Source organism: Leucoraja erinacea, chromosome 35 (genome assembly GCF_028641065.1).
Source record: "Leucoraja erinacea ecotype New England chromosome 35, Leri_hhj_1, whole genome shotgun sequence".
NCBI classification, from domain to species: domain Eukaryota; kingdom Metazoa; phylum Chordata; class Chondrichthyes; order Rajiformes; family Rajidae; genus Leucoraja; species Leucoraja erinaceus.
The window spans coordinates 3033145-3042178 of NC_073411.1; positions in this window are offsets into that span (position 1 = coordinate 3033145).

Below are 9034 nucleotides of genomic sequence, written 5' to 3' on the forward strand. Positions count from 1 at the left end.
GCAGCAGCACCTCGCCAGTGGCCCCGTCGGTCGGCAGCCCAGCCAGCTGTCTGACCTTCGGACCTTCGCTCACCGTTGACACCACCACCCCTCCTTCTCATGGCCGACCATCGGTTCATGAGTTGGATGGGGTGCCGGACTTTGTGCGCGATGTTGCGCGGGCCAAAATGCTTCATCTGGCCCGCCGGCTGGGCTTTATGTGCAGTCCTGCACCCGGGCCAACTCATCATTCACCCAGCCACGGCCGAGTCTGCCAACAAATTGCCGTCAGGAATTTTGACCTTTTGTCCCTTATTTGGGAGTGAGAAAGTTGCCAACCCTACCGCTGAGTTACTCCAGCTTTTTGTGTCTGTCTTCAGCTGCTAGGAGTGTCAGCAGCTTTTTTCTTTGTATAACTACTGCATTTACGTGGCTGTCCATGCATAGAAGCGTGCTGGTTAGTACAAGGTCATTTTTATACTAGCTGCAAGACCTGGGGTCGCAATGACTAGCTTTATGTCCTTTACTTATTCATGTCCAGCACAGACACTGTGGGCTGAAGGGCCTGCTCCTGTGCTGTACTTCAATATGTTCCAACACAAGGTCGTTTTTATTTGCAGCTTAACACCTAAGAAAATGCTTTTTCATGTTACAGAGGCAATCTCACAGAACCAATAAATTACATTTGAGGCAAGACCTTTAATATAGTACAAAAGATATATTCACCTGTGGACGTTTTGTCTTTCTCTTTCAACCAGAGAGAAAATTCTATTACATTCTTGCTTATATTGAAAAAAAATAATTCTGTAACTAAATCTAATATAAGTATCTGTTCTGTCATTGTCGCAGACTAACTTGCCCAAACCAGAGCTTCTGCAGAAATGACATGATCATTGATTCTGCCTTGACTAGGATGCAAATATAATTGACTGGGAAAAATTATGTGGCATCATCGCTGTAGGTATTAAACTGAATTGATGTGTGATCATATCAGTTTGCAGTTAATAGAAACCAGAACAGATATTCACTGGGACTGTCTCACTGTGAGGGATGAACTGATCTGGAAGTTTTTTTTCATCACAGGTCTATTGTGCTATATGGATTAAAACATTTTTTTTTCAAAGTTGACTTTTTCACTGTTTTTTGCAGTAACACTCAATCTACACGGAGGCACAGCATTAAGGCCCTGTCCCACTTGGCGATTCTTTTTGGCGACTGCCGACGTCATATCAGGGTGGGCAAAAGATTTTGAACATTTCAAAAATCCAGCGACGACAAAAAAAAACGTTGCGACACTGAGGAAACACCGTGCGTCGATACGCCGTCACCGTGCGTCGCTGGGCGTCACCGCTGGGTAACGCCACATCACAGCGCAACTTTTCCGTTGACCTGATACATTGGCTGATGTACCAGGTCACCGGAAAAGTCGCGGCATGATGCGGAGATTTTTTTGGCGACTTCGCCAAAAAAAGTCGCGGCGTGATGCGGTGATTTTTTTTTGGCGACGGGGTCCGTACGTTCTCCCCGTGACCTGCGTGGGGTTTCGCCGAGATCTTCGGTTTCCTCCCACACTCCAAAGACGTACAGGGTTCATAGGTTAATTGGCTTGGTTGGAAATGTAAAAAGTGGCCGAGAAAGAAGCAAGGACAAAAAATCGTGAGCCTGCAGATTCTCTGCGTGGATGTGTGGGCCAGGAACTGAACAGACTCTGGGGAATGAGAAACGGCACGTCTGTTTATTCCAAGCTTCACATCTGAATGATCTGGCAAGCCACATACCAGAGAGGAGTTAATCATCTGGCCCTGTGCTTCACGATGCAGTAGCCTTAATACTACAGTCACCCCTTAATGACTGAAACTGAACAGACTGCAGCGATACACAAATATTGATCCTCTGATCACTCACCCTGCTGTGATTGTCATAAGGTCATGTGATAGGAGCAAAATCAGGCCATTCAGCCCATCAAATCCACTGCCATTGAATCATGGCTGATCTGTCTCTCCCTCCTAACCCCAATCTCCTGCGTTCTCCCCATAACCCCTGACACCCGTACTAATCAAGAACCTATCTATCCCTGCTTTAAAAATACCCATTGACTTGGCCTCCTGGCAAATAATTCCATAGATTCACCACCCTCTGGCTAAAGAAATTCCTCCTCATCTCCTTCCTAAAAGAATGTCCTTTAATTCTGAGATTATGACCTCTGGTCCTAGACAATGGGCTGCTGGAATGAGATGAGGAATGAGATCCAGCTCCAGAGATGCTGCCTGTCCTGCTGTTCTAAGTGACTGCTGAGAATTTTATTTCATAGCTATTCATCCTCCTCTGAAGGTAAGAAGTTGAAAAGTGCTGTAGGTTGTCGGTTCAGATGTTTCTCATTGTGCTCTCTGCATCTCAAGACAGCAGCATCTAACTCCCATCAGTACATCCTCTCTGTCCGTAGAGGAACCGCTCCTACCCAACGATACATGTTGAGGTTCCCCAGGCGTCGGAGAATCAGTGAACAATAATCTTCATGGTTTCCTGCACTCTGCAACAAGAAATAGCTTGCATTATTACAACCACTTCAACACCTGGTGTTGGGCAGCACGGTGGCGCAGCGGTAGAGTTGCTGCCTTCCAACACCAGAGACCCAGGTTCGATCCTGAGTACGGGTACTGTCAGTCTGGGGTTTATACATTTTCCCTGTGACCGCGTGGTTTGTCTTGTGGTGCTACAGTTTCCTCCCAGTCCCACACTCCAAAGACATACAGGCTTGTAAGTTAACTGGCCCTCGTATGTAGGGAAGTGTTCGTGTACAGGGTCGCTGGTCGGTGTGGGCTCGATGGGTCGAAGAGCTGTATCTCTAAACTCCAAAGGTCTAAAGGGGGTGAAGAAGGGTCCCGGCCCAAAACGTTATCTATCCATGTTCTCCAGAGATGATGCCTCACCTGCTGCGTTACTCCAGCACTTTGTCTTTTTTTAGAAACCAGCATCTGTAGTTCCTTGTGTTTACATTTTACTGCTCACCTGCGATAACTCCTCCAGGAGTTCTCTCCTCTCTCCGACAGGAGTTCTGTAAGACCCTCTCTCACAGCTCCCCCCTCTGTGATTCTTGCTGCACACCTGATCTACAATCATGTTCTGACCCAAATAGACACAAAAAGCTGGAGTAACTCAGCGGGTCAGGCAGCATCTCTGAGAAAAGGAACAGGTGAGACTGCTGCTGAGGAAGGATCTCGACCCATTCCTTCTCTCCTGAGATGCTGCCTGACCCACTTAGTTAGTCCAGCTTTTTGTGTCTAACGTTGGTTTGAAGCAGCATCCAAAGTTCCTTCCTTCACACGTTCTGGCCCAGACTTGCCACCACAGCCACGTGAGTTTCCAGTGAAGTACTGAATAAAGAATTGTATCTAATCTTCTTGTCTGTCATCGCCAGCGCTCCTCGTCTCTCTGGTCTTCGGGGCCGAGCTCGGCGACTGCACGTCAAGTCATCTGTTTATTTACAACGGGTTGAGTTTATGAGACTGTTCTTCTTGCTCCTTTCGATTGCTGTTAGCAGCCTCTACATCAATGTACGGTACGTGACAAATGTAACAGGATTGGAGCTGCGAGGAACTGAAGATGCGAGTTTACAAAAAAAAGACACAAGTTGGTGGAGTAACTCAGCGGGTCAGGCAGCATCTCTGGAGAACATGGAATAGTTGGTTTCGGGCCGGGACCATTCTTCAGACAGCTTTTAGTGCTACTATGCATTGTGAAACATGCTGGCATTGACTAATCCCAAGGTGATGACTGGCCACTTGGTGAATTGCAATGGCCAGCTGGCAATCTCAAAGCAAAGCATGAGTGGAGGCACGGTGGTGCAGCAGTAGAGTCGCTGCCTTACAGCGCCAGAGACCCTGGTTCGATCCCGACTACGGGTGCTGTCTGTACGTTCTCCCTGTAACCTGCGTGGGTTTTCTCTACGATCTCAGTTTCCTCCCACACTCCAAAGACGAGCAGGTTTGTACGTTAATTGGCTTGGTATAAATGTAAAAATGTAAATTGACCCGAGTGTGCGTAGGATAGTGTTAATGTGCGGGGACCGCTGGTCGATGCGGACTCGATGGGCCGAAGGGCCTGTTTCCGCACTGTATCTCTCAACTAAACTGGGAGCTGGAACTGTGCACACAGATCAAGGTGGCTTCCTGACTGTTGGAGGTGTAACTCAGTGTGACAAGAGTGCTTCAAGGGTGTGATGAAAGTGTCACAGTCAGCAGAACTGTTTGTTAGTGAAGGCTGTGAAACAGAACAGAACATTTATTGAACGCAGCAAGCGATCAGATGCCTTGGGAAAAGATCTGCGTGTCTCCAGCAAGGCTGGGGTGTATGCCCCTTCTCACACCCTGGACAGCATGTCCACACACACAGAACAGGCAAGGATTTATCAGAACAAAATGAGCATTTTCCCTCTTCAAGTCCGATAATGACTAACCTGCAATCCAACTAATTGGACAACCTATCCACTTCAGCACTGGCACAAAGCAATCTGCGTGTCACCAAGAATTTGAACCCAATAGAAGGGGAATGGAAAAATAAATGTTATACTTTTAGAGATTCTGCTTGGAAACAAGTTCTTCGGCCCACTGCCCGCACACTAGTTCTAACCTGAACACAGGGACAATTTACAGAGGGCAATTAACCCACAAACCTGCACGACTTTGGAGTCTGGGAGGAAACCGGGGCTTCTGGAGAAAACCCACGCAGTCACAGGGAGAACTTGCAAACTCTGTACAGACCTCACCCTTTGTCAGGATTGAACCTGGGTCGCTGGCACTGTTGGGCAGCTACTCTGCCACTGTGCCACCATATAATCTCATTCATTTTCGTTCCCTCTATAGTGTGTATCACTTTAGTGGAATGGAGTTTAGAATTAACAGCCAGACGTTTATAATCTCTGGATAGTTCAACAAGATTATCGACAACTGGAGCTGAACTAAATCCCATTTGCTCATTATCACCCACGTAATTTCAAGTAGCCCTTGCTTTCCCTCTCTCTCCATCCCGTCCCCCTTCCCAGTTCTCCGACCACTCTTACTGTCTCCGACTACATTTTATCTCTGTACCTCCCACTCAGTCTGAAGAAGGGTCTCGACCGCCTATCCCCCTGAATTACTCCAGTATTTTGTGTCTCTCTCCCATTTATCACCAGTTACCTGACTAACGGCTGATATCATCCAGAGCATTTGCACTTGTGTCCTTTGTCCTTAGGCCATCCAGCCCCTTCGATCATGGCTGATCTGTTTCTCCTTCTCAATCAATTCAATCAAGGATGAGTCGCACCCCAGCCACTTCCTCTTCTCCCCTCTCCCATCGGGCAAAAACTGAAAACACACATCTCCAGATTCAGAGACAGTTTCTTCCCAGCTGTTATCAGGCAACCGAACCATCCCACCACAACCAGAGACCAGTCCTGAACTACTATCTACCTCACTGGAGACCCTCAGACTATCTTTGATCAGATTTTACTGGCTTTATCTTGCACTAAAGTAATTTCCTTTATCATGTATCTGTACACTGTGGATGCCCCCATTGAAATTGTGTGTTGTCTTCCCGCTGATTAGCATGCAACATCAGCTTTTCACTGTACCTCGGTACACGAGAAGCTAAACTGCATAACTCAACTCAGTTGTTGGCGGCACAGTGGTGCAGGTGGCAGTGATGCTCTGCCTCGCAGCACCAGAGTCCTGGGTTCAATCCTGAACTCGGGTGCTGCTGTGTGGAGTTTGCATGTTCTCCCTGTGATCGTGTTGGTTACTCCGGGTGCTCCAGTTTCCTTCCATGTCTCAAATCCTTGCAGGTTTATACATTAGCATGCTTCTATAAATTGCCCCTAATGTGAAGGGAGTGGGAGGGAAAGTGGGATAACATAGAACTAGTCCAAATGGGTGATCGATGGACCGCGTGGACTCGGTGGGCCGAAGGGCCTGTTTTCATTCTGTAAATTCTAAACTGAACTAACCAAAAATACCATCCTCCTGCTTTCTATCCATAACCTTTGACACCCCACTTCCAGGTAAGGAACAGAAATTAATTTAGTTTAGTTTAAAGATGCAGCATGGAAACAGGCCCTTCGGCCCTCCAGGTCCGTGCCGACCTGCGATCCCCCCATATTAACACTAGGGACAATTTACAATTATACCGATGCCAGCTAACCTACAAACCTGTGCGTCTTTGGAGTGGGGGAGGAAACCAGAGCACCCGGGGAAAACCCACGCAGGTCATGGGGAGAACGTGCAAACTCCGTACAGACAACACCCATAGTTAGGATCGAACCCGGGTCTCTGACGCTGTTAGGCAGCAACTCTACCACTGTGCCACCATGAGATGAGGAAAAACTTTTTCATCCAGGAGTTGTGAATCTGTGGAATTCTCTGCCACATAAGGCAGAGGAGGCCAATTCATTGGATGTATTCAATAGAGTTAGATATTAGGGTCAACAGAATCAAGGGATTTGGGGAGAAAGCAGGAACGGGGTACTGATTTTGGATGATCAGCCATGATCATATAGAATGGCGGTGCTGGCTTGAAGGGCTGACAGGCCTACACTGGCACCTATTTTCTATGTTTCTATACTGTGAGGCTGTCGAATGACCAAAGGCCTGAGTGGAGATATCTGGGCTGACATTCCAACACGGAGCTGGGTGAGGGCCACTTAGTTAGAGGACCTGCATTGGTTCAAATATTAAAACCGCCTGCTGGTATGAAAAGTTTCAATTATGTTGTTTTGAAGAGAACTTGGGCAAGGAAAGAAGGGGTGAAAACTAAATTGTAGATTAGTTTGAGTTTAGTTTCTTGTCACGCGTACCGAGGTACAGTGAAAAGCTTTTGTTGCGTGCTAACCAGTCAGCGGAAATACTATACATGATTACAATCGAGCCATTCTCAGTGTACAGAGACAGGATCAAGGGAACAATGTGAATAATGATCAGTGCAAGATAAATCCAGTACATCCGATCAAAGATAGTCCATGGGTGTCCAATGAGGTAGATAGTAGTTCAACACTGCTCTATGGTTGTGGTGGGATGGTTCAGTTGCCTGATAACAGCTGGGAAGAAACTGTCCCTGAATCTGGAGGTGTGTGCGTTTTCACACTTCTATACCTTTTGCCCGATGGGAGAGGGGAGAAGAGGGAGTGGCCCGGATGCGACTGGTCCTTGGTGATGCTGCTGGCCTTGCAGAGGCAGCGTGAGGGGTAGATGGAGCCAATGGAAGGGAGGTTACACAAAAAAGCTGGAGAAACTCAGCGGGTGCAGCAGCATCTATGGAGCGAAGGAAATAGGCAACGTTTCGGGCCGAAACCCTTCTTCAGACTGATCGGGGGCGGGGGTGGGTGGGGACAAGAAAGGGAAAAGGAGGAGTAGCCAGAAGGCTGGGGGATGGGAGGAGACAGCAGGGGGGCTGCGGAAGGGGAGGAGACAGCAAGGACTAACAAAATTGGGAGAATTAGATGTTCATGCCCCCGGGGTGCAGACTCCCCAAACGGAATATGAGGTGCTGCACCCGCTGAGTTTCTCCAGCTTTTTTGTGTAACCTTCGATTCTCCAGCATCTGCAGTTCCCTCTTAAACAATGGAAGGGAGGTTGGTTTGTGTGATGGTCTGGGCTGCGTCCACAATTCTCTGCATTTTTTCCCCCCCCCCCCATTATATATCTGACCAGGTTTTTAATGTGAAGCTTTGTGTCAGTTAGTGATTTGTTGACTGTCCCAACTTGTTATAAATTATCCACACATACCATGGTCAACAGTATGTTTGCCAAATGTAATAGAGATGTGGCTGGGAGTGAATAAACAAACTGCTTCAACAACAAGCCTGCCATCTCCCCCAGATGCTTGAAGTGGCCTTTTGGCACGTTGCTTCATTCCTCAGTGTATGTTATCTACCCGCTGGGTCAGTGAGATGGAAGGTCTGTGATCATCCGTGGGGATGAGGGAACTGCATTACGTTATACATTTGTATGAAGATAGGCACAGAATGCTGGAGTAACTCAGCGGGACAGGCAGCATCTCTGGAGAGAAGGAACGGGTGACGTTTCGGGTGGAGACCCTTAAGGGCGGTGGTTCTACCAGCGTCCAGCTACACCATCCAGAGTCTCGGCAAATTATGGGGGTCGGCAAATTATCTTTTGTGGGGAAACAGATTGAAAGAAATGTGCAGGAAGGAACTTCAGATGCTGGTTTACGCCGAAGATAGACACGAAATGCTGGAGTAACTCAACGCGCCAGACAGCATCTCTAGAGAGACGAGCCTCGACCGGAGACTCAACCCATTCCTTCCATCCACAGATGCTGCCTGTTCCGCTGAGTTACTCCAGCATTTTGTGTCCAAAATAGATGGAAAGAACGTCATAGCCAAAGCTGAGTATTAAATCGACTGCCCTCCCACTACGGCACCTGAGAGAAATATCGAAGATGACTGTCGATAGCAAAAGATTATTTCCTTCGCTCTGCAAGCCGGGAATATAGATTTTATATTATCTGTAAAATATCTAAACCAGACATAATGATTTGGGTTTTTTTTCACTCGGCGCCTTTGGATGTCAAACTCTGTAGCTGGATAGGGAGTGGGAGCCCGTACTATTAATAACTATTAAGATAGCAATGTTGGGTGTTGTGGACAAAATAATAAGAGCTCCAACCACCCACACCTCCCCCCCCCCCCCCCCTCCTGCCCCCCTCCCCCCATCTTTGCCCCCCTCCCCATCTCTGCCCCCCATCCTGCCCCCCATCCCCTCTCTGCCCCTTCCCCCTCTCTCCCTTCCCCCCATCCCTCCCCCTCTCTGCCCCCCTCCCTGCCCCCTCCCCCATCTATGCCCCTCTCCCCCCCCCTCCCTGCCCCCTCCCCCATCTCTGCCCCCCGTCCTGCCCCCCCCCCCATCTCTGCCCCTCTCCCCCATCCCTGCCCCCTTCCCCATCTCTGCCCCCCCTCCCCCATCTCTGCCCCCCCCCCCCCCCCCTCCCTGCCCCCTTCCCCCATCTCTGCTGCCCCCCATCCCTCACCTCTCCCCCCCTCCCCGCCCCCTCCCCCATCTCT